Below are 27,451 nucleotides of genomic sequence, written 5' to 3'. Positions count from 1 at the left end.
GTTAATTAGTAAGCACAGCTGCTTGCTTTCCTGCATTCAATTTCAGACTCACATTATGAATTGCCTCCCTGGAGAAACCAACCCCTCCTTCCCCAAAGAAGGCCTTGATCCAATAAACCAACTTTTAACGGAACAGCATCTTTCAATCGAAGGATGATGGCAACTTATCTCTGGGTCCTAGCTCTGTGGTGACATGAATTCTCTGAGCTCCCCAATCTCACTCAAGGTTAGTAATTAAGGCATAATTGAAATGAAATTAATTGCAATAAATGTGTAATTAGCACAGCCATTGATTAAGGGCATTTGAAATACAGTCTGGGCATGAGACATTGATTGCCATGCTTTTTTTTTGATAAATGTAATTGCAATGATATCTTTTGTTACTCCAGAAGGTCTTTTTTGTGTAATGAATTTCCACAGGAAGGATTGGCCTTGAAGCCATCTGACTTCCTAAAATTCAGAGATATATAGAGATTATTCCAGGCCCCAGGTGTGTTGAGTACAAGCTCTTTTGCCCAGATTTTGTATAGGATCTGTTTCAGGGTGGCCCCCTGGCCCATAGGCATCTTTGTTCAAATTAGAGATAGGCCCTCCTTACTTTGGGTAGACCCAGCTCATGCCAGGTGCATAGCTTGGCCAGTGGAGCATGGGCTGGATTTCAGTGCTCACTGTTCCATCCAGCTGAACACCTTTGTGCAGTGAACAACTTTTACATCCATACATAGCAGACTTGGTATCCTTCTCCATGTAGAGGGAGATGACAGGAAGGCAGAACCAGACCTCACTGGCATGAAGCATCTCTTATGAGCAAAGCCTACAGATGCCTTCCTCTCCCAGGTTACCTTAACTGGTTAGATGTTATGCAGAAATTGCCATCTGAAATTATGCGATTCTAACAGTAGCCAGAGGGAAGATAGTGGGACTGGTCTAGGTAAGGCCTGGGGGTGGGGTGGGGTGGGGTATAATCTGGCCACAGGACTAAGTTGTGGGCAGGTGGTATCAGTTTTGGGCAGCCTTTCCTAATCACACTATTGGAGGAGACATGTTGACTTGAGGACGATCAGGTTGGACAATGCAGGGGTCAGATGTGGCAGAGGGATGGACAGGATCCTCCAGAGGAGTTGGTGGGCAATAGGACTGGGTTTCCCTGGGGTCCCACACTGGGTCTGGGATAGTAGGGTCCAGGTCTGAGTTAGCTGGGGGAGAATATAGTACATTAGGGCAGCTGATCTACTCCAGGCCCTGCCCTTATATTGGGCTGAACCTAGGCTGGGTGGCAAGGAGCTGAAGGTCATGTCTGCAGCTCTCTGATGACCATTCCTCCCCAGCTTTCTGGGAATGGCTGGTCTTGAGCCATCCTAAGGCCTTCCCTCTGTGAGTGTCTGATCTTCACATTGAGGAGTTTACTCATTCATTCAGCTTTACTCTTTCATTCACATACCCTGTAAATACAAAGTGGATGACTTCTATGTGCATGTGCTATGCTAGCTGCTAGGAATATAGTTGTGACCTAGTCCCTCATGGAGTTCAAGGTTGAATGGGACAGTCAGGCTTTCAATAATCAGATGTGCATATCCCCCTATTATAAGGTGGAACCAGGTGTGCTGGATGCTTTCCATTTGCCTCTCCCGATCCATGCTCCACCTTCTTCCCTCTATCCTCCTCTGTGCCCCGGAGGCTGATCATTGCATTACTGGCTCTTCTGTTGTCTGCTTTTAGAGACTCGGCCAACAGCGGCCTGGCCAGAGACTAGAGGGAGGGAAATGTATTTTTTCCCCCAGATCTCTGGGACTTGGCTTTGTCATTACTGAATGGCATAGCTCTCCACCCACCTCTCAGGTTCTGGTACAGCTTCCTCCCCAGGAGGCCATGGCGTGTTAATGATACTCCACTGTTTTTGGATTTGTAACACTGCATGAACCTCTGTGTTTCCTTCCCCTTGACCTATCTTTGTCAATGGTCTCTTTAAAATCTTGGGTTACCTAGCCCAGCTGGGGCATGTTTCTCCACATGACTAGGATGGTAGGAGTAGGAGTAGAGGGTAATATGAGAAGGGACTGAGGGGACCACTGGCTTGATCTGGGTTGTGTGTGTGTGTGTGTGAAGGAATGCTTCTTTGCAATTAAAATTGAGATCAGAAAGAGGAGTAAGGGTTAGGCGGATGTAAGAAAGTGGGAGATAAAAGGAATTTCCTTGCAGAAAAAGAGTAAGTGCAAAGGCCCTGAGGTAGGAGGAGAGAGTGAAATGTCCTTGAGGCCTGAGGGGAGGCTGAGTTCCTGTTGTCATTTGTTGCCTCTTCTGGCCAAGATCAGAGGCAGCTGTGATCCCTGAAGCTTGCAACAGCCTTCCAGAAGCCAGGGGCCTTTTAGACACAAGAATCTTTCACTTTCAGGGCTATATTCCCCATCTGGGGCTTGGCCTAAGTCCCGGTGGCATGGCCTTGAGGTCTTTCAGCCATTTCCTACAGCAAGAGAGTCTCTCTTTCCTGAAGTTTACATACACCTTTTATGTGCCTCTTGGATAGGAGAGGAGCTTCCTGCCTCCCTAAGGAGGCAGTGAACTGTGTGTAGTTGACCCCCTGGAACAAGACTTACCTAGAAATGAATCCTCTCTACTTGACCTGCTACAAGGTAGATATTTTGCACCTCATTTTCTCACCTGTAAAATAGGGTTAATGAAACCTGATTAAACAAGGCATCTCTCAGCTCTCCCCTCCACTCCTGGCCTAGTTCAGGACTTCAGAACCTGGGTCTCTCTTGGCCCAATATCTCCTACCTTCAGCTTTTAGCTTGTATGACTCCCTTTTGCAGTTTTCAGCCAGGTTGCTCCTTCTGAAATGTAGATTTGATCTCATAACACCCATAATCATAATCCCTCAGTGTTTCCCCAGGCTCCCAGCAGCTGGCCATCAGATACGCTGGGAAAATTTTTATTTTTTTAAAATTGTGTTAAAAACACATAACATAAAATTTACCATCTTAACCATTTTTAAGTATACAGTTCATAATGTTAATTATATTTACATTGTTGTGCAGTATAAATACAGAACTTTCTCATCTTGAGAAGCCAAAACTGTGAACATTAAACAACTCTCTAGTCCCCCTCCCCAGACCCTAGCAGCCACATTCTGCTTTCTTGCTCTGTGAATCTGATTACTTTAGGTACCTCATATAAGTGGAAACATACCATATTTGTGTTTCTGTGACTGGGTTATTTTACTAAGCATGTTACTTATTTTAATAATTTTACTAAGTATGTTACTTATTTTGACATCCTATCCTCCAGATGGATATTTTCATCCATGTTGGAGCCTGTGTCCAAATTTCCTTCCTTTTTAAGGCTGAGTAATATTCCATTGTATGTATAGATCATGTTGTCATGATATCCTTCCATTCATTAGTGGACACTTAGGTGGCTTCTGCTTCTTGGGTGTTGTGAATAATGCTATGAGCATGGGGGTGTATATACCTCTTTGAGACCCTGCATTCAATTGTTTGGGATATATACCCACAAGTAGGATTGTTGGATCACATGGTCATTCTATTTTTAATTTTTTGAGGGACAGCCATACTGTGAAAGGCCTTAAGAATTGTGGATGCCTGGGTCCACCCTGGGACATGCTGACTCAAAAGGTCTAGAGGTGATATGGGGTGGGAGAGAGTGGGTTGAGAATCAAGTCTAAATTCCTGAACGTGGCATACAAAATCCTTAATGGTCCATCTCCCAGCCTCTGCCACTGTCTTCTCTTCTTATGTATGCCTGAGAAATACCATATTCTTGTTTCCTGGACATAGCAAAGCACTTCAGTCCCCTAGGCCTTTGCACATGCTCTACCTTCCAACCAGAGTTCCCTCTCTCTCTTCTGTGCCTGGAACACCTTAGATCATCTGGCAAAATTCAGCTTAGATATCGGTCACCTCCATTTGGAAAGCCCTTCCCTTCCTGGTCTTGGCTCCTCACGGCCGACAGCCAAGCTAAGTCCCACAGAGGAGGGAGCAGAACCAGCTTGGTTCTGTAAGGTCCACACAAAGAGCCATTTCTTTATCCTCATCAGCAGATTTGGAACAAAGTTTGAAACATACACATATGCCATTGTTGCCATGGTTACTGTAAAGGCATTCTAAATGTAGATGATTACATAATCAGCTGGAATAACTCTTTTGGAGAATAAAAAGTTCTGACCTCCTCTTGCAATGAACCCAAAAACTGTGGGTGGTGACTCTACATAGAGTCCTTGTGGAATGATGCATTTGGGCTGTGGGCAACAGGAAGACTTACCTTCAAAGTGCCCCATGCCACCATCCAGGATGAAGCTTTCATTCTGTAGATGGCAAAATTGAGGCTCAGAGAGGAGAAGTGACTTTCTTAGACTTCCCCAGAGAGCTGGAACCTGAGCCGGGAGAAGCTCCAGGTCACTAGGGGCTGGTGCCATAGGGCCGGGAGTCTTGAACTTGATATGAGGAAGACTTGAATATAAACCATGGTTCTTGGAGCCTCAGTTTTTAAACTTGGGGTATTACTTGTATTAGTCAGTGTAATTAATGCTGGTTGCTATAACAAACAACTCCAAGATCTTAGTGACTTTTCAACAATAAAAGTTTTGTTTTTTGCTTATGACATAGAGCAGTTGGACATTTGATAGGTGAGATCCCATGTGATGAGTGAGGAATCCAAGCTCTTTTCATCTCTTGTCTTTTCCATCTCCAGGGATCATAAAGAACAGATGACAAAAGGCCTCCTTCTCCTGGGTGGACAGTTGGTGACAAGCATGGTGGATCCATAGGAAGGGACAAGGGAAGAAGCTAGCCTCTAGCCAGGATTGATACATCCATCTTGAGGTCTGTTTATTACTTCAGCCAAATTTAGCCTAGTCGAATATGAAGACTGATGATCTCTGGAACAGAGCAAGGGGATGATTAACAAGGACCTATTAAAGCCTTCCACTTCCATATGGCTCCATCTCCGGAGGCCGTGTTAGAATGCATCTTTTAGGGAGGCCACAAGTTATGGGGAAACATCAGAAACCTTGAAATCACACAGACCTGAATTTTATCTTTGTCTCATGTTTTCTTAGCCATGGGATCTCAGGCAAGTTATTTACCTTCTCAGAGCCTCTGTTTCTTTTTTAATTAATGAATTTTTGAAAGTAGGCTCCATGCTACTTTCCAGTGTGGAGCCCAATACAGGACTCGAACTCAGGACCCTGAGATTGAGACCTAGGCTGAGATGAAGAGTTGGCTGCTTAACTGGCTGAGTCACCAGGCGCCCCTTTGAGCTTCTGTTTCTGTATCAAAACAGGGCATAATTAATAAAGATGCAAAAATTAAATGGACTATATAGAGAACAGTATTTGTCTATAGTAGGTGCTCGATAAACATGCTCTTTATTAGGACCTATTGGCCCTTCAAAGCTGTGACTCCTCATTCCTCCATACTGTGTTCTCATGTCCTGCATCTTCACCATTTCTTATCCTCATCCTGATAACTGTGCCTTGGGCATATTCTGTAAGAGAAGTTCCACCTTCTTAGTATCTGCCAACACTCCAAGCTCTATTCTAGAATGCTGTCAACCCCAACAGGTCCGAGTTGGATAGGCTGATGGACAACCCTTAGAATCCACATAGCCAAATCATGCAGTGTGTTGGAGGCCATGAGGTGGCTGGATTTTATTCTAAGTGCAATCCACTGGAGGATGTTACAACCAGAGAGAAGAATGATTTAACTTATATTTTAAAAGACACGCTTGTGGTTTTGTTTTTGTTTTTCCCCTGCTCCTTAGAGAATGAATTGTAGAGGTACAGGCTAGAAGCAGAGAGATCTGATCGTGTGGGAGTAGTTGGGATGGAGAGAGGTAGACAGATTGAAGAAATATTTAGGAGAGGGAATCAATGGACCTTGAGGCTGGGAAGCCTCCCAGAACACTAGGAGTTGAAAGTGATCAGAGGGCCTATGAAGGATATGGAGGGTAGGAAAGAGAGATTGGAAAGGAAACACAGAACATTGTTATTTTTCAGTGAGACACACAATAGCAGCAGTATCTAAAGGTACAGTTACAGGAAACTCCACAGAGCTAAAGGGAGATTTAAATCTACAGATAGGAAGCTTTCCTATATAAATAAGAAAAAGAAGCCATCCCATAGTCACTGCCAGGAGAGATTTTAAATTTCAAGGATAAAGAAACAATCTTACAAGCATACTTGAAGGTAAACATTTTAAAAAGAAATGAAGGGAGAAAAATCAGACTGACTTGACTGCAAATTTCTTCACAGCATTACATGCAGGAGAAAAAAATCAGAGTCAAAGCTTTGAAGGAAGTTACCCCAAAATTCTGTGCCCGGGCAAGAGGTCGTTTATATTGGAAGACAATTTAGAGATATTGTTAGGTATGCAGAGACAGAGATTATACCACTTGTATATTTCTTTTCTGGGGGAAAAAAGGCTGGAAAATGCATTTCAAAATAGCAAGGTATGAGCAAACACCTTAAGAATGGAAAATTCAACAGCTAGTAATTGGGTGCCTAGGTGCCTCAGTCGATTAAGCATCTGCCTTTGGCTCAGGTCGTGATCCCAGGGTCTTCGGATTGAGCTCCGCCTCAGGCACCCTGCTCAGTGGGGAGCCTGCTTCTCTCTCTCCCTCTGTCTGCTGCTTTGCCTATTTGTGCTCTCTCTCCATCTCTCTGTCAAAAAAGAAAATCTTTAAAAAATGAAAGAATGGAAAATTCAGGCTATCAGTGGTGGGCAGTAGGAATGGAAAGTTTAAACCTTGCGTAAATCTAAATATACTTTTTAAAAAAGAACTTCTTTATTTATTTGAGAGAGAGAGAGAGATTGAGGGAGAATGAGTGAGAACAGGGGGAGAGGGAGAAGCAGACTCTGGGCTGAGTGCAGAACCTGACGAGGGGTTTGATCCCATGACCCTGAGATCATGACCTGATGAGCCTAAATCAAAAGTGGGATGTTCAACTGACTAAGCTGACTCAGAAGCCCCTAGATATACCTTTAAATGAAAAGCAAATGTCATAAAGAACTCTAGAAAGAATGAAAATAGTAATAGTTAATGGTTAGTGACCTACTTCCTATATGGCAGGCACTAAATGGTCCCCCCATATTAATTCATTTAATTCTCATATCTTTACGAGGTGGGCATTTTTGGAAACTCTATTTCAAAAATGAGGAACATGAATATAGAGAAATTAAGTAATTCTCCCAAGATTATACACACACGAACCCAGGAAACCTGACTCCAGAGCTTGTACTCCTTCCTATATATACTGGAGGGAGAGGGTGATAAAACTAAAAGTAGCTATGGGGTGAATCTTGGAGATCTGTGTAAATAAAGATTTGTATAAGAGGAAGTTCAGGTAGAAGTTCAATCAAGTTATCTTCCTACAACAAATACATAATAATCTTGAAAGAAAAAAAATTTTTTAAAGTTTTTATTTTTATTTTATTTTTTTCTTTTCTTACTTTTTTTTTTTAAATTTTCAGCGTAACAGTATTCCTTGTTTTTGCACCACACCCAGTGCTCCATGCAATCCGTGCCCTCTCCAATACCCACCACCTGGTTCCCCCAACCTCCCACCCCCCGCCCCTTCAAAACCCTCAGATTGTTTTTCAGAGTCCATAGTCTCTCATGGTTCACCTCCCCTTCCAATTTCCCCCAACTCCCTTTAACTTAGGAGTTCTGCCTCTATAATCATGTCCTAAGAAATAATCAGTAATATGCCCAAAGGATATTTTGTACAAGGATATTTATTGCAGTGGTATTTAATACAAAGAAAAGTTGGAAAGCAACACAAATGACCCAACAATTTATAATTAGTTCAATTCAGTAACTTTTGTTTTAATTCAATAAATTTTGATGCTGAATATTTATATGGTAGAAAAAATGCAGCCATTTAAACTATACTGTGGAGGAAGATTTAGAGACATGTACTAGCATATAGATTCACACCCAAATTAACAATGAATTAAATAAGATGGAAGTTTCTCTTTCATGTAGTGGTCTGGAGATGATTAGTCCAGGTCTTGCAGTGGCTCTGCTCCGTGAGGCCACTAAGGGACCCAGCCTTCCTATATCTTGTAGCTCTGCCCTCTGTAGATATGGTCCAAGGCAGTCCACATGTCACCCTTATTCTCCGAGAAGTAGGTCAAAGTGACAAAAGAGAGCAATGGAGGGCATGTCCCTTTCTGTGCTACATTTGGGAATAGCATATGCATCCCTTCCATTGGCTAGAACTCAGTCACATGGCTACCTTTAGCTGCAAGGGAGTCTGGGAAATGTAGTTTAAAAAAATTACTGACTTGGGCACCTGGGTGGCTCAGTTGGTTGAGCAACTGCATTCGGCTCCGGTCATGATCCTGGAGTCCTGGGATTGAGTCCCACATTGGGCTCCCAGCTCCATAGGGAGTCTGCTTCTCCCTCTGACCTTCTCCCCTCTCATGCTCTCTCTCTCTCTCTCTCAAATAAATAAATAAAATATTTTTAAAAAATTTAAAAAATAAAAAAATTATTGACAATCAGGGGCACCTGTGTAGCTTAGTCTGTTAAGGATCTGCCTTTGGCTCAGGTCATGATCCCAGGTCCTGGGTTTGAGCCTTATGTTGGGCTCTCTGCTCAGCAGGGAACCTGCTTCTCCATCTGCCTGCTTCCCCCTGCATGTGCGCGCGCTCTCTCTCTCTCTGTCAAGTAAATAAATAAAAACTTGAAACAAATACTGATAATCATTAAAAAGTTTGGAGGACAAAAAAAAAAAAAAAAGAAAAGAAAAGAAAAAGGAGTGCCTGGCTGGCTTAGTTGGAGGAACATGCAACTCTTGATCTCTTGGGGTCATGAGTTTAAGCCCCATGTTGGATGTGAGATTACTTAAGTAAAAATAAAACTTAAAAAAAAAGTTTGGAGGGTTCCACTCATAAAAGGAGAATGGCAGAGTGGATATTGGAGAACACATAGCACCCTTTGACTTAGCACAGAAAACATTTTTACAACATAAAAATGAGAAAGCAGGAAACAAAACAGGATCAGTGTACTCATACAAACAATTCCTTTCTCCCCCTACATAAACAGTGGTTATCTTCAAGAGCTGGGATTGTAGATGATTTAAATTTTCTTCTTTGTGCTTTTATTGTATTCTCCCAATTTTCTACGAATTAACTTTTCCCCCCACAATCAGAACTACCCATGTATACCTTAAAAGAAGTAATTTAGGAGACAAAGCAGCGTGTGTTTTGTGTCTGCAGCCACCTCTCCTTTCTTCTCTGACTTTCCTCTGCTGGGCCTCTTTTGTTGATGGATTTCTCATTTCTCAGACAAAGGGATGGCGTTGTCTATTTTGTGCCCCATGTAGGAAAGCCCAGAGTGGGTTGTCAGTGAGTTTATTTTAGTGTGATGCAGGCAGCTTTCTGCCAGGAATACAGGCAGCCTCCAACATGGCCATCTCCTTCAGGGGGACAAGGAAGAGCACTTCTCTGGTTCTCAGGAAGCAAGGGCTTTTGCACGGGGATGGGCAAGAAAGGGACTGTTCAGCAAAGAGTGGAGGATGGGGCAGGAACCAGGAAGTAGGCAGCGCTAGGAGGCTTCATGGTCCTCCTGCTTCTTGGAGCCTGCAACGTGAGGGGTTTAGGCAAGGCTTGCTTCTCCCTGGGGTCTGGCTTCATAGCTGATCTTCCCCAGAGCGGGGACAGTCCTGACTCCTCCTCAAAGCTTTGTTAGATTAGTTGTCAGCTTGGCCTTTGGTCTAATGACCATGTCACAAGACTCCACAAAACCCAGGGAGGGCCTCCTGTGTGCCAGGCGTTGTTCAGGCTGATAGGAGTTTGCCTTTTATGAACTGGTGATTGGAGCCCCATGCTTTGTTTTCCTCACCTGGGAAGTGGGACAGTACAACCTCTCCCTCACAGAATGGATAAGAGGATTAATTGAGCTGAGGCTGAGGAAGTGCCTAGCCTGTGTTTAGTGCAGACGAAGACACTGGATTAGTTTGCTGGGGCGCCTAAGAAAGGACCACAACTTGGGTGATTTAAACATCAGCATGTCTCACAGCTCTGAGGGCTGGAAGCCTAAGACCAAGGTGTCAGCAGGATTGGTTTCTTCTGAGTCTGTGAGGGAGAATCTATTCCAGGTCTCTCTCCCTTGGTGTGGGGTTGCCTGCCTTCTCCCTGTGGCTCTTCTGATTGTCTTCCTTCTGTGCCTCTGTGTTCAGATGTCCCCTTCTTAGGAGGACACCGGTCCTACTGGGTTGAGACCCAGCTGAAAGACTGAATCTCACCTGGATTACTTCTGTGAAGACACTGTTTCCAAATAAGGTCATATTCTAAGGTAGTTGGGGCTTAGTACTTTGGCATACGAGTTTTGGAGGGAAGGACAGACTCAGTCTGGAGCAAGCACCTCTAGCATCTATAGTAGGACGCTGGAAATATTGGTCATTATTATCACCAGGATCTTTGTGAGCTTTGACATGTCATCCTGCCCCAGGCCATCTCCAGTTGCCATGGCACTGATGTCCTGGAAAGGGGACAGTGAGGTCTTTCTTGTCTGAGCCACAATGGTGACATTCCTGTCTGTCTCCCAGGGCTCCATCCTAGACACCTCAATGTGACAACAGTCTCTGCAGCACTGGCCAGCTTCTCCCCTATGGGGCCACTCCTGTTCAGCTCCTTCTCCCTCCTTCTAAGAGTTTGAAAAATTCATTTATTATACCCATTTATTTAGCAACCACTACTGTTACATTCATGAGGTGCCAGAATTACTCTGGGCATTTTACAAATATTAACTCATTTAATCCTCCTAACAACCTATTATTACCTCCTAGATGAGGAAACAGAGGCACAGAGAAGTTACATAACTTGCCCGAGATTTCATGATGAGCGTGTGGTAGAGCTTGGATTTGAGGCTGGGTGGAGCTGAGTTCTGAACAGCTACACTGTGAAAAGGAAATAATGTGGCAGGACTACAAACTTGAGAAATATGAACTTGGATTCCAGCTAATAGGCCGTAGAAATTTCCATTGCTGCCTGTTTCATCTGTAACTTTTCTGAGAAGAACAGATTCATTCATCCCCCAGTTTTCTTGATCACATTTGGTTATGTCATTCCAGGCCTCCGCTGATTGGGCTGGGGTGGACATGTGACTTAAGGGTGCCCCATCTGTCAGCTGGGACCCATGACTTGGATGGCTGGTCAGATTGCATTCTCAGACATTTGGCTAAGAGGCTTGAGCAGTGAGGATGGGACCTGAAACCTTTGGTCAAAAGGCATTTTTGGTCTGGAATGGTCCTTTTAGGTCATATACACACCAGAGTTAGAAGGCAGTGGAGGGCAATTGTAGGCAAATGGAGGAATGCTTTCAGAGCCAGAGAGAATGGAATAGGGCAAAGACAACCTTATACTAGAGTCGAGGTTGTCCCCAAGACAGGGAAGCACGTGCACGTGTGCGTGCGCATACACACACACACACACACACACACACACACGCAAAGTTGGTGCTTCTTTACATTGGGCAGGCACCCCAATCCCTCAAGTTCCTGTGAGTGTTGGTTGCTAATACCTCCTAGTTTTCCCCCTCCAGAGAAACCCTTGACCTAATAGCTTGCCAGCCATGTTGGTTCTCTGCCCCCAGCCACCAGCTGCCAATGACTGACTCACATGGGGTCAAAAATCCAGCTTCCTTTCCTCAAGAGGGAACCAACTTTGTGTTTCCATTCATGCTGTTGAGCTCCCTCGGAGATCAGGCTGAAGCTGGTCTCCACCTAAGATGACATCCTTGCTTAGCTTTCTTCTTGCTTCTTCCTTGTCCTGCTTCCTTCTCTCTTTTTCTCCTGAGGGACACCTCAAAAAGTCACTTGCACAAGAATCCCCATCTCAAGGGCAAGATGGGTTCCCTAGAAACAAAGACAGATACTCTCGCTCTCAACTGTTGTCCGTAAGATTTGGTTTTGGTGTGTTTCCTATCCTAGCATGCTGGGTAATCTACTTTCTTTATAATAACTCGTCCTTGCTTGAGTTCCATGAGGTGTCTGCTTCTTGCAGCAAAACAAGTCCAAATTGTGGGAACTTGGTAGAGTTGCTCAACCATTCTCAATTTCACTCCATCAGGAAAATGATACCCATGATTCTTACGACTTCTGTGCTTGCTTTGGTGATAGGATAAGAGAATGCACATGGTAGCTGCCAACATTGTGATCGGCTTGGACTGAGCACTGTGTTAACGACTTCCCTTTTCTTTTACAATACTTTCTTCCTCCCTTGTTCACGTCAATTCAGGGGGAGCACAAAGAGAAATGATACCAGACAGTATATATCATATATCACTATGACTTTCAAAGCAACATGGAAATGTGGGAGTTCAGAGAGGTATGAGTTTAGAGTCCCAAAGACCCAAGTTTCAGCTCTTTAGCCCATTGCTTTTCAATTATAATGAGATCTAAGTCATCGGGGGACCTTGTTCTTACACAGACTCTGATTCAGGAGGTTTGGGCAGAGCCCAAGTTGCTGCCTTGTTTTTTTGTTTTTTTGTTTTTTTTTTAGATTTTTTTTTTTTTTTTTTTTTTTTTACTTGACAGAGATCACAAGCAGGCAGAGAGGCAGACAGAGAGAGAGAGGGGGGAGGAAGCAGGCTCCCAGCGGAGCAGAGAGCCCGATCCGGGACTCGATCCCAGGACATTGGGATCATGACCTGAGCCGAAGGCAGAGGCTTTAACCCACTGAGCCACCCAGGCGCCCCCCAAGATGCTGCATTGTAACAGGTCCAGGTGATGCCCGTGCTGCTGGGCTTCTGAATAGCACGACTTTGAGCAGCGGATCTCTAGTTGGTCCTTTGGTTCCAGAGTGATTTTTTTTTCCTTCCCCAAACAGATGACCTGAATGGCAGGCTTTTCCCTTTTCACTTTTATTTTGTACATCCCTTGAGATATGGTTCCTGCCCATAAGGAGATCTCAGTGGTTGAGGTGGCCAGGAAAGCTGTCACTTGTGAAGAAGAGCTAAGTGTAGAGCTTGTGGAGGCTGGTGAGGGGCACTCGTTTCTGGAGAGGATGTCAGGGAAGTTTCCTTGGAAGAGATGAGCTGTTAGTCTATCACTTCACATAGATACTTCCTGATTCCTACCTTCCTGCTCCTTTAAGCAAGGACCACGCTCTAGAATCCCAGTGCTGTTGTGACATCTTCCCTCCTGTTGCCTGCACTCTGGCTTCTGCGTAGAGTGCAGGTTCTCAGGCTTCTTAACAAGACTACCCACACCTGAGCCTATTGTAGCCCTTAGCCTCACCTTGGGCCTCCTGCCTACCTATGTGTTAGAGATCCTAGCCTGCCTGTCTCCGATCCGGAGCCTGTTTTGACCCTGTGCCTGTAATGAGAGGTTTAGGCAGTCCGAGATACTAGAAAAAAAAAGTCTGTATTATTTCCACAACATTTAATGCAATTCCTCCTTTGATTACAATCCTGGCCAAGTCCTTACAAACATTCCCCTTTCCAAACTGAGATTGGTTTTCCTTATTCATTGGCTGCCAGCAGCTTAGGTAGGTTTCTTCCATCTGCTCCGTTTGGCTTTGTCATTCACCTTCTTTACCCCTCTTTTCCCCTCAGGGTTCACAGAGTGAAGGTGTTGTCTCAGGCTGCTGTTGGCCTGAATAGGGGGAGGGAAGTCTGCTGGTTGCTAAGCCATTTGGGGTTGGCATATCTGGGAGATTTCACTTACAGTCTGGAAGTAACTGGACCCAGAACAGTCCCTTAATTGATTAATCCTTTCCTTAACTTATGCTGAGAATGCAGATGTGCCAGACCCTGTTCTAGGTGCCACGCACACAGCACACAGGTGGGGGTTGTTGTCCTAACCCGACAGTCTAGCTGGGCCTCTTATCTTTCCTTATCAATGGGGCACCCAGCACAAACACATTCTTCTGATCTTCAGCCTCCTGAGTGACCCAATGGCCTTTGTCTCAGGCCCAAGGAAAGTGAAGGAAATTCCTAGAAACACACCTCATGCCTGTTAGCATGGCTACTATCAAAAAGGTAAGAAACAACAAGTGTTGATAAGGATGCGGAAAGAAGGGAACCCTTGTATGTATACTGTTGGTGGGAATGAAAATTGATGTAGCCACCATGAAAAACAGGGAGGTTCCTCAAAAAAAAATTTTTTTTTTGTAAATATAAGTAGAACCAGCATATGATCCAGTAATCCCACTTCTGGGTGGGATTCCAAAGGAATTGAAATCAAGATCTCGAAGAGGTAACTGCACTCCCAGATTTATTGTATTATTATTCACAGTAGCCAAGATATGAAAACAGGCTAATGTCTGCCAGAGGCTGAATGGATGAAGAAGCTGTGAGATCTCTTTTCTCTCTCTCTCTCTCTCCTATACATACACACACACTATATCAATAGTGTGTGTGTATGTATACATACATATGTATATAGATATACATATATATTTATGTTTTCAGCCTTAAAAAGGAAGGAGATCATCACAAAAACCGAAATCTTTCCATTTGCAGCAACATGGATAGAACTAAAGGGTATTATGCTGAGTGAAATAAGTCAATCAGAAAAACACAATTACCATATGATCTCACTGATATGAGGAATTTGAGAAACAAGACAGAGGATCATGGGGAAGGGAGGGAAAAATGAAACAAGATGAAATCAGAGAGGGAGACAAACCATAAGAGACTCTTAATCTCAGAAAACAAACTGAGGCTTGCTGGAGGGGAGGAGGGTGGGAGGGATAGGGTGACTGGGTGGTGGACATTGGGGAGGGTATGTGCTATGGTGAGCGCTATGAATTGTGTAAGACTGATGAATCATAGGGGCGCCTCGGTGGCTCAGTGGGTTAAAGCCGCTGCCTTCGGCCCAGGTCATGATCCCAGGGTCCTGGGATCGAGCCCCGCATTGGGCTGTCTGCTCCGCAGGGAGCCTGCTTCATCTTCTCTCTCTCTCTCTCTGCCTGCCTCTCTGCCTACTTGTGATCTCTGTCTGTCAAATAAATAAATAAAATCTTAAAAAAAAAAAAAAGACTGATGAATCACAGATCTGTACCCCTGAAACAAATAATATGTTATATATTAATTAAAAAAAGATTTAAGATTTTTTGTTTTTTAAAAGGAAGGAAATCCTACCATTTTTGACAACATGGATGAACCTGGAGGATATTATGCTAAGTGAAATACACAAGACAGAGAAAGAAATATTGTATGATCTCATTTATATGTGGAATATAAAATAGCCAAATTCTTAGAAGTAAAAAGTAGAATGCTGGTTGCCAAGGGTGGGGAAAGGAAGAAGTGGGGAGATGTTGGTCAAAGGATACAAAGTTTCAGTCATGCGGGGTTCTGGAGATCTAATGTGCAGTAGTATGGCAACACTATATTGTGTACTTGAAATTTGTTAAGTAGGTCTTAAGTGGTCTCACCACACACCAAAGAGAAGAACATGGTAACCTTCTGAAGTGATGTGTATGTAATTAGCTTGAATGTGGGGTTGTTCCACAATGTATATGTGTATCAGCACATCAAGTTGTATACCTTAAATATATACAGTTTTAATTTGTCAATTATACTTCAGTAAAGCTGTTTAAAAAAAGAACTAACCCACTTTGGAAATTTTTAAATCTGGAGACATTTAAAAAAAGATTTTATTTATTTATTTGAGAGAGAGTGAGAGCACAAGTGAGGGGAGAGGGGCAGAGGGGGAGAGAGCAGAAGGCTCCCTGCTGAGCACTCCCCCCCCCAACCCCCCATCCCCAGGCTTGGTGCCAAGACCCTGGGATCATGACCTGAGCTGAAGGCAGCTGCTGAACTGACTGAGCCACCCAGGCGTCCCAAGGGGCATTTTGAGCACAAGTAAAGTGGGAACCACAGGAAGGGTTTAGTACCATTGGTCAAAGAAGCCTAAATGCTGGGGACTTATTTGATGTGGGAGAGGGGACAAGTGTCTTCTGGAAGATCCGGCCCCTCGGAGAATGAGCTCCCTTGATAGGTGGCAGTGAATTAGATCTGGGCAGGGCGTGCTGGTAGACAGAATTCCATGCACAGCCAGGAGAGGCTCTTGCCTGCAAACTGATGGTGAATACAGACAATGCTCCAATCCCTGTGGAAAATGACTGCACTCAGCTCCCTAAATTCTGTGTTTCTCCATATTTATATATGCTGTTACCCAGTGAATACCTGATTAAGGAATGCAGCTGCTAAATGAATACATTTGTTGCTCATCAAATGGCACCATAAAGCCAGCGATGATGGGGCTTATTAAAAACCTTCTTTCACTCAGTGAAAAATCCCCCACATGTCCCAGCCAGTCTCCATATCGCAGCTAATGAAATGGGTAACCAATACACAAAGAGATGTATTCAAGAGTAAATTAACTGCCTCAGGAATATGCATCATAAAGATCGCAGCCTGGAAAATAAATAGACAGTGTATTGGACAAATTGGCCTCGTGTTTAAGTGTTGATGGGTTGGAAATATTGGTTTAGCTTCTTGATAGAAGCAGGCAGTATGGGATCCTGGAAGGCAAACATTAGCAGTGAAAAATCAGGCTGGGGACCTTCTAATTAGCTAGAACTGGGAAAGGCATGAGGAGTGCGAAACATTTATTGAGCTATTCTTGAGAACCAGCCAGGCCCCGTGCTGGCCCTTTATGTGTGTTGCCAGTTAGTCCTTTTGTCGCCCCAAAAGGTAGGGGCCTGTATTTTTGGCCTCACCTACTTGTGACCATATAATGAGATTGCATAAAGAGATTTTGTTTTCGCTGTCTGTGCAAACTATTAGCACAAGCTTCTATCAGGTTCTTTAAAAAACACCCCCTTTAAATTGCCCCTGGGTATTCCCAGCTCCCTGAGCCTTTGCTCATGATTGAAAAAAAAAAAAAAAAAAAAGATTTCTCTTTGTTTCTTCTGCTCCAAATTCTGGTCCTGCTATCCCACTGCCTACTCTGCCTTGATTTTTCTCTGGGAAGCTTCCAGACCAAAGGGAAGCAGCAACCTGCAGGCTAAATGACCATTCCTGCTGTGACTCCTTCTCTAGGACTGGAGGTTGGGTCTTAACACTCTCATCCCAGTCTGTAGATGCAGGAAACACACACACACAGGCTGAGGAGAAGGCGGTAGTGTGGGTTTCCAGTCATGTGGATTTGGGTCACGTGATTGGGGACAGGTCCCCTGACTCCCTTGAACCCCTGTTGCCCCACAGGAGAGGTAGGTGATACAGCCTTCCTCAAAGGCCAGTCTGGAGGAGCTGATGAAATAATGTGAATTTTATATCCAGAAGATTCTGGAGCTCTCATCTGCTGCGTGATTTTCACAGGCCTTTCTTCTTTCAAGAAGAGAAAGCCGAAGAGTGAGTTGAAGGGATGTCAGTGCAGCTGTGGGGCCTGTGTACAAGGGACTGAATGAGCTGATTTAATGTGCAGGGAGGCCACAAGGACACAACCTCGGTAGTTCCTGCAGCTGGAACTCACAAACTCTGCCCTTTGCTCAGGCAGTGTGTTCTTGATTCTGTTAATTATTTTATATTAATATGTTTAGTATTATTATATTTCATTCATTTAAGCCTGATTTTTATGGTTTTTATTTATTTACTTGAGAAAGGAGAGAGAACACAAGCAGGGGGAGTGACAGAGGGAGAGGGAGAAGCAGACTCCCCGCTGAGCAGGGAGCCTGATGCAGGCCTTGATTCCAGGTCCCCTGGGATCATGACACAAGTTGAAGGCAGATGCCCAATCCCACGGAGCCACCCAGGCGCCCCTATGATTATTTTAGAAGAAAAGCTAGTGAATTGTTTGGACATACCCCTGGTCCATTCCAGGCAAATCAACAGTAAATTTCCATTTTAATTTAAATTTCCATTTAAATTTCCATTTCAGGTTAATAGATCTGAAGGCCTGTAAGTCTGTCCGCCCCATTTGTTTATTGGTATGTCTTAGATTGTCCCCCACAAGTAGAAAAGGGTTTGCATGCAAAGTAGTTTTTCTGGGAGGAAGCCAGTGGGACAGGGAAGGGAATGGATAGGCTGCCTTACTGCCTTACTGCCTTACCGAGCTGGTTACTACCATTGGCCACTGGGAACTTCTGGTTGTCAGTTTAGAACACTCAGCATGGTTATCCCACCTGAGGGGTTAGAGAGGTGGGGTGTTTATCTGCTAACGTTGGCTACTTTGGCTAGTTGTTGGTTGAAAGCTGTTCCTGGGGACATTTATTCCCAGCACTTCTAGCCTGCACACAGGGAAGCCAGCACCTTGTACAGGAATGGTGAATGCCAAGGGGATGTGTGTAAACACTGATGGTTATCAAACTTAACAAATCTGGGATCCACAGAACATCGTACATTTGCAGTGATGTGTTTCTGTATTTGCCCCAGACTATGAGCTCTCTGAGGATAGAGCTGTCTCTTGTTTTCATCCTCACTATCCTGGCTCAGAACAAGGAATCAGCAAACATCTGCTGACTGACTGACTGACTGATTGACTGACTGATTGAGGGAATAAGTGATTGAAGACTTGAAAACACAATAAGACAGAGATTACAGACTCAAATGCCTACAAGAGTGTGGAGTTCATGAGTCCGAGAGGCAAATATAGATCCTGCTTTTGAGGAGCTCACAGTCCAGAAGAGGCTGACCCTACTCGATGACAACATAAATGCTGGCGGTCAGTAGCATTCCTTTACTTCCTGGGTATGGAGATTGACTACATTTCCCAGACTCCCTTGAAATTAGGCCAGATCATATGACTGAGTTCTGACCAATGGATTGTTGGCAGAAGTTATATAGGACCAATTCCCAGCATGCTTCATAAAAATTTCCTGTGCAATTTTCAACATTCTCTCTTACTATCCACTGGATAAATGGAGAGAACTCTAAGCACTGAGGGGAGAGTGGAGCCACAAGAGGGAAGGATCCTGGGTCTCTGAATGACTACTCAGAGGAGAAATTTCCACAACTCCCAAAGGACCTGTCTTGTGTCCTGATGTCACTGACACTGGGGTTGTTTCTTACATCGATTCCCTGGTCTGACTGAAACAGTATCCTGAGGGGAAGTGTTGGCAGAATGTCTTGGGAACTCCTCAGCTTTCTGAGAGAATGGCTCTCTCCTAGGTGCAGGGCCAGATTCCTACTCAGAGCTCATTAAGGACGCTGTAGGCTCTCTACCAGGGCATGAGAAGTATAGAGCTGGGGAATTGGCCAGATCTGCTTCCACATATGCTAAATTAAACCCAGTCAAATGGATTTTGTGATGCTCCTTGAGGAGGACAGAAAAAACTTCAGGCAGCAATACTTGTCCCAAATTGTCGGTGAGAGTTGCATTTTCCATCCTCTAGAGATTCTCAATATGATATATCTCGACAGTGTAGGGTCGATTCTATTCCTTCTGGGGTAACTAAAGACCACGAGGTACTTAAAGCAAATGGTTCTACTTCTGAGAGTGGCTTTTCTTGCTCACTGTGTGAACAGTTGACAGTGGCACTGAACTTCACAAGGTAGGCAAAGATCACTGAGTTCGCAGCTCCACCATCAACTTCTCTCCTGCCCTGGGAGACCTGGGACAGAGAGTGTCTATTCTCTTGGTGCGTATCTGCTGCTGAAGGAAAGGGGAAGTGGCTCAGTCCCCCATCATTTGAGGCAAATGTGTCCAACCTCTTAGCTGGATGTTTACATCATCTAGAAGTAGGGAAACCTGGAGGACAATTCAGAGAATATGGTCCTGCTTTCCCCAAGGATCGTATGATAAGATTCAGAATCTGAGTGAGGCTCAGTCTCATAAAACGAAGGCTCTCCGAGCCCCACACATGTATGGGGACTGGAGAACAGGCATGGGCATCAAGCCACTTCCTGAGAGTGGGAAGCTGACTTACTCTAAGGTGGGATGGACCCCTATAATGTTATAGTTTCTCTGTACTTCTGTTAAAGATTTAAATTCTATAGAGGAAATCCAGTTATAGAAAGCATGAGACAGCACAGAGCATTCCCAGAGACATTTAGTCTCGTAGGGACCCCTAAAATTTCTTAAGGAGTTGCACAGTTTTTGCTGATGCTACTGCTGGATGAGAGAAGGTAGTTTTTGCCATTTTCATGACTTTTGTTAGAGTCTCCCGGGGTGCTCCTAAACTCTCTGATTATTCTGGATACTCTGGCAACAAACCAGCAAAGCACAGCTGTAGTGCCCTTCTGAGCGATGGCTGTGAGCCCGGGAGACTCAGAGGTGATCTTTCTAGACGTAGCGTCACTCAGCTGGTCCAGGCCTTAATGTTGTCTGGGGTCTATTCCTTTGTGGGAATTGGCTTTAGTCCTGCTTGTTTTTTCCCCAGGAGGCAAATGGTCCATCCTTTAGGGCCTTGTGGATTGTGGCAGCTCCTTGGCGAGGCACCTCAGTGTCTCTTAAAATTAAGTAATCCCTAAAGAAAAAAAAATTAAGTAATCCCTAAAAATACTAAAAAGTCAAAATAAAAATGAAGCAATCCCAAGGCAGTATTTGAGCCTAGATGTGACAGTGGTCTGGGCAGTGATGGCTCCTGCCCATGGTGGGAAAGGGGGGATTTGCAGGAATGTGGGTGACCAGGATTCTGAGAGGAAGCCCCCATCTGGAATTTCCGAATAATTAGGGATAATAATTTCAGAAGAGCAGCCAAAACCAAACTCTGAATGAAGAGGCACTGGATTAGCTTGCTGAATGCATCAAAAACAATGTTTCAAGATCTTAATTTTTCACCAGGGCCTTCTCATACTTCACTGATTGGTTATCTGGGCTGTGCCATCAGGAGGCAGTCACCTCTCTGTAAACAGATTAATTTCTGCATGTGGGTTAAGGTGGAGCTTTCAGAACAGAGAAAATAAAATCAGAGTATAGATCACCATGGGAGGGAGAAGGTTTTAAAAGGAGGTGTTTTGCTCCCTCTTTAAATGCTCATTAGTGTGATATCGAGAGGCTATTTAACTCTTAAGGCATTTATAAAGTATTTTCAGTGTGTAAGGCATTGGAGGGGTGGATGAAAACACAAATAAGTTATGAGTCTCCCTTTCAAAGGAGTTATAAACTAGGGAAGTAATAATGGGTAGTATTCCTAGGATGCTGTACAGTTTGCAAGGCTTTTTGGGATGAATGTTGTGATGGCATTGGTTACATGTGATATTCAACATTTGGTGTTTTTCCTGAGTGCATCATGAAATTAAAGCTTGTCAGAGAAGAGACTAAATTTGAACTTGGATCCTTAGTCTGAATCTCTTGACTAGCCAAAGAGACAGACATGGATGGTCAAGTGATATGAGGGATCGCATGAGTCTTAGAGGAGAGGAAGGAGTCTCAAAGATGCAGGAATGTTTAAAGACAGGGGAGGTGTACTGGTCTGCTTGGGATCCTTAAGCAATGCCAAAATTATGGTTAAACTGCTCTACATGGGAAAGTGAGAAAGATTATTTTTTTAGATCTTTTGAGGAGGGAAAGAGCAAGCAGGAGGAGGAGGAGGCCAAGGAGGGGAGGTGTAGGAGAGAGAAGCCTTCAAGATGGCTTCCATTTGGTCCATTTGGTATGATAGGATAACTGCAGTGACCTTTAAAATCAGCTATGCCTAAATGGAGTTTCACTTGTTTGCTGTTTTGTAATATGTGCCTTCTGGCCATGGCCTTCCAACATCTTTGGCAAACTGTTTCATATTCTTGCGTTTTTCAGTGGGATTTTGGAAATCAAGAATGGGATTGGTTTTACCTGTGGATTGACTTGGTGTAGAACAAAGATGGTGTGTACTGAAGCAGGAATGCAGAGCATCCATCCATTCATTCACCCATCTTATCTATCTATCCATCCATCCATCCATCCATCATCTATCACCCTTCCATCCATAATCATACATCACCCATCATCCATCCATCTATCCATCCTTCATCCATATATCATCCATCATCCATCCGTCCGTCTGTCCGTCCATCCATCCACTAACTCGTTTATTCAACAAATATTCATTGAGCATCTAACATGTACTTGGCTTTGCTCTAGGTACTGGACATACTGTAATAAACCACACAGACAGATACACTCCTCCCGGGTGTATCCAATCAGTATGAAGGGCCATAGTAAAGTAACTGAATAGATTACCAAGATAATTTCAGACTATGAAAAACACTATGAAGACCACAAGACAGGGTGATGTTATAGAACAGTGGCTTTTGAAGTATTGCTCCTAGACTAATAGCATTAACTTACCCTGAAACCTTGGGAGAAATATAAATTCTGAGGACCCACTCAAACCCATTGAATTAGCAGCTCTGGGGACTGGGGCACAGCAATGTGCATTTCAAGCCCTCCAGGTGAATTTGATGCATGCTCAAGTCTGGGACCCACTGGTGTAGAATGACTGTGGTTGTCTGAGGTAGTGTAGTCATGGAAGGCTTCTCAGAAGAGGTGACATTTGAGTTGAGATCCCAGCAACAAGATTGTTAGCCATATAAGGTTAGAGATGTGTGTTCCAGGCAGAGAGAATAACAACCGAAAAGGCCCTGAAATAGGAACAAGGCTGGGCATCTCAAGGGACTGGGGGAAAAAAAAAGGCCAGTATGGTTGGGGTTTGGTGTACAGTCTTGCAAATTAATGATGACAGACAGTGCTAGGAACTTTCTGGTTGCTCTTCGGATATTCATTCTCTTTTTTATAGAAATGTGGTCTTTTCACATTTGCATTGGGGGATCCTTTTCTGAAGTAAAGAAATTAATTTAAATCTTACTAGTAATACATATATAAAACTTCCTTGTAAATGGATTTCTTGGCTTATGAAGCTGCAGGTTGTCTTGGGAAGATCACTGTGGGGCTTGGGATCTAATTCTGTCACACTCTGTTCACTGCTCCTCTCTGAGTCTCATTCTCCCATCTCAGGTCAGAAAGGAGAGCTGGTCTGTCTCCTGAGTCAGAAGAAGACTGCTGACATCTCCTTGAGGGGCAGTCTGGTTCTTCTGCAGCTCCCTAGCCTCCTTTCCTCTTCCTGGTTTGACCTTGGACGTATGTGCCCGGGGCAGGGCAGGAGGAAAGAGGCAAATGGGTTCCCTTGGCATTACCATCTATGTCAAATGATGTTTTAGAAATCTGCTGTGAATATACAGTAGTGCTGGGAGCTGAAGTCTGTGCTCTTCATGGCAGTTTCCTTTATACCTGTTGCTCTACTGCTGAATCCAACAGTTTTACTTCTTGCAAACAGACATCTTTTGGAAAGAATAGTAAACAGAGCTGAAAAATCAGGAGCAGGGCATTTGGACTTGACTCTGCAAGACTGGGGAAAGTGCGAGGGGAACAGACCTGGACCTTCTCCAGGGAGGCTGTGAAGTGCCATGGGAAGACACCGGGGTGAAACTCTTAACTTAGGTGCATTGCCAGGTCTCTCTGAGCCTCTGTTTCCACATCTGCAAAATGGGGCTGATGCCTTTTATACTGTATTAAGTAAGATGACATTGCCAAGTGTCTGGCACACAGTAGGTGCTCAGTAAATGTCTGTGCTTGTCTTCCACCCGTCCCCCGGGAGTGGGGAAATGTCCCTCCTCCCTACAGGCAAGCCCCTCTTGGCCTCCAAATCTCTGGGTTTGTTTGCTTGTGTAGTAATTAGGCACAGCAGCTGGGAGTATCCAAACCTGCAGTGTTATCTTTTCCCTGAGCTGCTTCAGCTGACAGAGGGTTTGGTGGTAGATGAAAGCTTGTTTATCCAGGGAGGCTGCAAAATATTCTGTTGCGGGAACACACAGCAAAGCTCATTTGTCTTGTCTTTTGTCTCCACAGCTACATAGTTCAGGAGGGCCACTGTCCTCCTGCTTTACCAACTGCTCGCTCCTCTGAGCACGCTCACAGACCTTCCGGCCACCCTGGGCCCTCCCTTTCACCATGTTGCCTCCATGAAAGTATCTACCATGATGGCTCCATTGATCATTCCCAACTTGGACTTGAGCTTTACACTGGACACCATCACCTGGATGTCCACAGGCTTGACCATTCCCTTCCCACCACCTCCCTTCCCATACTTGCTCCTCTTTCTCTGGATCTCAGCCTTCTCTGGATCTCAGCACTGCCACCTACGCCCCGAGCCTGAAGCCTGGGAGTCCATGATAGGTATCTTGTTCTTTCTTGCCGCCACATCCCTACACCCATCGGGTCCTGCCCAGATTCGCTCTCAAATCTCTCTCCTGACTGTCCTTCCACTCAGCCCCAGCTACCCCCTGTGGAGGGCTCCCCTCCTTCCGAATGGCTACAGGCAAGGGTTTGGTTCTGGAGCACACATGGGACTGGGTCAGCCCCCACTCCCAGGCCTGTAGTCCTGAGGACAGGTGGAGGGAGGGATCTGTGATCATCCCCAGAGGCTGTGGGTAGGAGGCAGAAAATGAGCTCAGGATTTTCAGAAAAGCAAATAAACCAAACCCAGCATTCTGGCCTTCAATTCTGGTGCCAGCACATATTAGCCGTGTGATTTCTAACAGTGTTTAAAATCTCTTTGGAGCCCAGCTTCTTCATTTCTGAAAAGGGGCCAATCATTCCTACCTCAAAAAGTTGCTATGAAGTTTAGATGAAACTGTGTATGTGGTAGATGGAATAGGTCTGATGAGTGTCAGGCTCTTCTCCCTGTCCTTCACTTTGAACAGTACTTTGTAGTTCTCAGAACCCTTTCTTAGATCATTGGTTCATTCATTCATTCATTCATTCCATACATTGATTATGTACCTGCTATGATCTGGGACTGTGCTAGGTGCTGGGGTGTAATGGAGACAAGGCAGGCTTAGTCCCACCTTCCCTGGAGTTTACATTTTTGGTGGGGGAGGTAGACCCAAACCGGTAACAAACAAGTAATATAATATCAGGCAGTGTAAAGGGCATGATGAAAAATCAAGAAAGGTAAGAAAGAAGTGACGGGGACTGGAAAGTCTCTGGAGCTGAGATCTGTTGGAAAGAGTCAATAAATAGCCAAAGTATAATTCAAATAATTTACTGACAGTGGGAAGTGCTGTGAGGAAGTGAGCATGGTTATGTGATGCCACAGGCAGGTTGACAGAATTAAATACTAGAATTGGATAGGAAGGGACTTGTAAGATGGTAGGTGCCAGACACTCAATGACCCATTCTTTCCCCCAGCAGCTCTCTTTCCTGTACCTTTAATTTCCTCCTCCCGTGGGTCCTTCCCACAGCATATACACACATAAGTCCCTTTGTGCTTAGAACACGCTTCTCTGCCTTAAATTCCACACCTTCCTCCAGCTATGATCCTACCCCATCCCCTCCAGAGAAAACCTTTCTATTTTTTTTTTTTTTTTTGAGAAAACCTTTCTAAAGAGTTGTCTACACTTCCAATCTCCACGTCCACTTACTCAATCCTTCTACTATATTGGTTTGGCTTCTGTCCCTAGAAGGGCTCCAGAAACCACTTTCTCCGAAGAGTCACTGATTGCCTCTGTGGTCACCGTATCCTTTAAGTTCTCACATCCTGCTTCTTGGACATATTCAATATCATTCTCTCTCTAGCTTCCAATACATACATCGCCTCTTCAAGTTTGTTTTCCCTACCTCTTCTTATGCCTTCTCAGGGTTCTTTGCTGACTTCTCTCCCTCTGCTGGTTCCTTAAATGTTGGGGTATCCCAAGATTCCACCCTGGGTCCCCGTCTCTTCTCTCCCTATACGTTATCCCTGGGTAAGGGCTCACATCTCCCAAATTCCTATCTTTAGCCCAGGTTGCTCACCTGAACTCCTGGCCTATGTTCTTCATTCATTCTTAGATGGTTCCACTTAGAAGTCCCATGAGCATCTTGAACTCAACAATTCTAGATTGGAATTCACTATCATTTTCCTGCACCAACCCTGCTCTTTCAATCTTCCCATGTCAATGGGTTTCACTACTATTCATCCTTCACACAAGCCAGAGCCTTGGAATTCACCTCTTTCCCTTGAGCCCTCCCTCACCCCCATATCTGCTTGCCATCAAGTCTTGTGGATTTTGCCCACTGAATACTCTTGTAAGTGTCCCTCTGCCACCACTTCCTCTGCCCCCTCCCTAGCCCAGGCCTCCAGCATCTCTTGTCCAGACCACTGTGGGGTCTCCTCCCTGTCTGCACCTTTGTCCCCTCTGAACCATCCTTCACACAGCAAGCACCCAGACTATGCACTATGACTCTAACATGCAGCCCTGTGGTGCTCACTCTTCTCTTTAAAACTCGGCAGGCTCCTCATTGCCTGTAGGATAAAAACCAGACCCTCTTCCATTGTACCCAGGCCCTGTGGGCTTAGTTGCTACCTCTCTTTCTGCCTTCATCCCTGGTTTGTCCTCTCTATACCGTGTCCAGTCACACTAAGTTCAGTCCTGGTCCTTAGACCTGCCAAGCTCACTGTCTTGCCTAGGACCTTTCCAGTGCTCTTCCTTCCCAGCCTCTCCCCATCTGGCTGAACTGAGGGGCCATGGTAGACAAGCCACTCCAACTCCTCCTTTTGCAGGGGAATGTCCTGAAGCCCAGAGAGGAAGACTGATTCACGGAAGGCCACCCAGCAAGTCTGGTTGCTTCATACCAAGCAGAACAACTCCCCTCTTAGCCATGATCAGAAGGAGACTTGGCATCAGCAAGGACCCTTCCCCAAAGATTCTGGCTCTTTCTGCTGCTGAAATCGGAGAGATGAATGAGTGGTAAGTGTTTCTGGGAAAGGGTTGGAAATAATGCAGGATCTCTTTGCCTTTGCCTTGGACTTCTGAGGCTGAGGTCCTGGTGTCACATTGGCTTTTTCTGCTACCATTCCAGACCCATTACAGTGCTGCCTCAGCTTTTCCCCACATTGCCTCTGATACAGATCGTCACCTGCAGACACCCCGTCTGCTTTCTCTCACTGGAGGTAGCTTGAATTTCTCAGTGGCTGTTGGCACAGCCTGGCTGAGAGTAGGTCTGGCTAATATTTGAGACTGGGAGTACACAGATAAGATGTCAAATCCTTGAATGCTGGCTGAGCTGAGATGGGATTGATGCCAGGCCAGGGTCAGTCGGTGAGCCCTTGGCCACAGACTGGGCTATTAATCAGGTCATAGACTCAGCCCTGATCCTGGCAACAGACTGAACCCTGATCTTGGCTGCAGACTGGATCCTGACCCTGGACCCAGACACAGCTCCAACCCTGATTGCAGACTTAGCTTTGATTCTGGTAATAGACTGAGCACTGATCCTCATCTAAGACTGAGCCCTGACTCTGGTCTTAGACTGAGCCTTGATCCTGGTCCCAGACTGAGCCTGACACTATATCTAGACTGAGCCCTGATCCTGGTCTCAGGCTGTGCCATGACCGTGGACTAAGCCCTACCTGCCTCAGACTAGACCTGCAGCTGGGGGTTCATGGTGAGAGTGAAGCCAACTCAGGGCAAACATGACCCTTTAGAGGAAGGGCAGGAATGTTTTTTTCCTGGGAAAAACAGAACAGGCTCAGGCTCTGATGTTGTTACACTCATGGACTTGAAGGGTCACAAGCCACAAAGG

At 44.9% G+C, this 27,451-nt stretch overlaps 1 long non-coding RNA gene across 2 annotated transcripts in view; it reads left to right on the top strand.

Annotated features, from left to right (window-relative positions):
- The window catches only part of LOC125110045 (uncharacterized), a 93,763-nt gene that overhangs the window by 7,542 nt on the left and 58,770 nt on the right, over window positions 1-27,451 (top strand). Inside the window, exons 2-3 of one of the 2 annotated variants that reach the window (XR_007130430.1) lie at window positions 47-226; window positions 26,430-26,610. The exons of the other annotated variant lie outside the window; for it this stretch is intronic. This is a non-coding gene — a long non-coding RNA (uncharacterized LOC125110045). Of the gene's footprint in view, window positions 1-46; window positions 227-26,429; window positions 26,611-27,451 lie in introns of those variants that run through there. 2 annotated transcript variants of the gene reach the window in all.

This window comes from Lutra lutra, chromosome 9 (assembly GCF_902655055.1).
Source record: "Lutra lutra chromosome 9, mLutLut1.2, whole genome shotgun sequence".
In the NCBI taxonomy this organism is placed as follows: Eukaryota; Metazoa; Chordata; class Mammalia; order Carnivora; family Mustelidae; genus Lutra; species Lutra lutra.
This window is presented reverse-complemented; position numbering and strand designations above follow the sequence as displayed.